This window comes from Palaemon carinicauda, chromosome 17 (assembly GCF_036898095.1).
Source record: "Palaemon carinicauda isolate YSFRI2023 chromosome 17, ASM3689809v2, whole genome shotgun sequence".
NCBI classification, from domain to species: domain Eukaryota; kingdom Metazoa; phylum Arthropoda; class Malacostraca; order Decapoda; family Palaemonidae; genus Palaemon; species Palaemon carinicauda.
Genome location: NC_090741.1, coordinates 49,627,720 through 49,629,585, shown reverse-complemented (window position 1 = coordinate 49,629,585; position 1,866 = coordinate 49,627,720).

Genomic DNA, 1,866 nt, shown 5'->3' with positions numbered 1-1,866 from the left:
AATATAATTGGTCGAAGTATTGAAATCTTAAACTGTATTGATAAACTTTCCGACCACATTCAGTCCTTACTGTAAATAGTGTTGACTGGAAGACCAAATTATAATATCTACATTTGCAAATATTGAATTTGCAGTATTGTTCAATAACCCCTGGTGAAGGTAGTAAGTGTTATTAGAATTTTATATTTGGACAAAACCAAAATTTCGAAAGGCCTGAAAATCTGCAATCGTAATAAAACCTAAGCCAGAAAAATACTAGCAATCAAAACCATTAGACCAATTTTACTGTCAAGGTTTGAAAAATACTGTCATTTGAGATTATTGTAGAATTTATTTAATGAGCTTGGCAGTTTTTCTGTGATCATGGACTTCGCACATTATGCAAAGTTTTGAAAAAGCCATCGTTTAGCCGTATTTACATGGAGGCCTACAATACTAAAATCCTTGAACAATGATTTTCGAGGAGACCTTCATGTTTTCATTGAAATTACTTTGTTGAAGTTATTGGTTGAAGAATGTTTACAAGGCATACTATACTGAAATCCTTACACAGTAGTTTTCGAGGGCAGCCTATCTTAGAAATTTTATTGGTTGAAGTCTTTGGTTGAATACCCATTCACAAGAAGGTATAAAATACTGAAATCCTTAGAGTTGTTTTCGAGGACACCCTGTTTTTTATAGAGGTTTCATTGGTTGAACACTAAACTTTTATGACATTTTTAGGGTTTATTGTAATCTTGCATAATACAACAGGGCAATATTAAGTGGGATAATTTTTGCATGACAAACTGCCATTAACATAAGACTTTGAACAACTTGCCTTCAAAGTTCTAATCTTCATTAAAAATTGAACTCTGTACTGTTTACTAGTATCAGACTTTCTGCAGAAACTTCAATATAGTTTTAAAATAGAATATTGAAACTAAAGTATCTGACACTCGAATCATCTCGAATATAAGTGAAATTTTTGGGGACTAAACACCACCCCCGGGAACTGAAGTAAATGTATCTGGTATATAAAGTAATAATGCCCAAAATCTGATGAAAAATGTCTATAATATGAGATGTAAAGTAAAACTTTACTTGTCTATAAAGCACAAGCGTTCTCGAATAATGGTAGCTATTTTTCTTACACCTTGGATCATACAGAAGAAAAAATTTATTTAACTTTAAGAAAAATAATTGCTATTATAAATAGCATGCTTTGGAACAGTCAAATGAAAGGACACATTTATGCTGTTTATTCTGATGGCTGTAAATCTTTAATGAGTGCAGATTGTGTTGAAGTGTTCTCGGATAAAATAACACTGCTCTCATTACTTAGTGAAGCATCAATACTTACATGTGAACTATTTGGGATTTTATTAGCAATCCACATAATTTAAAGAATTTTAGATAGGGTGCATCCTAAGTTAGGCACTACTTGGATCGATATAGACTTCGTTGAGGGTTAGACTCTTAACTGCATTGAAAGTTATAATTCCTTTACATCTATACCCAAGGGGTGAATGTTGAAATAGGCTGGATTCGGGCCCGTGATTGTATTGTAATGAAGAAATGAATGGCACTACAAAGTTAACAGGTTTTGCTAAACAACTGTCTTCCATTTTCATGTCTGGAAGTTATATCAAGGGGCAGTGTTTAGAATGGTTAATGAAATTCTTGCCATAGAGAAAATCCCTGAAGGTTCTTACTTCTCACTACAGAGCTGCCAGCTACCTCTATGGTGTACTAACAAATAATTCTCAGAGCCTAGGAAAGTCATGGAGTCTTAGGCTTTCACACAATTTTGGCCTCTCCATCAGTAGAAGTTCCAGCGTCAATGACCTTAGATGAGGTCTGAGCAAAGATCTGGCAATAATTTTT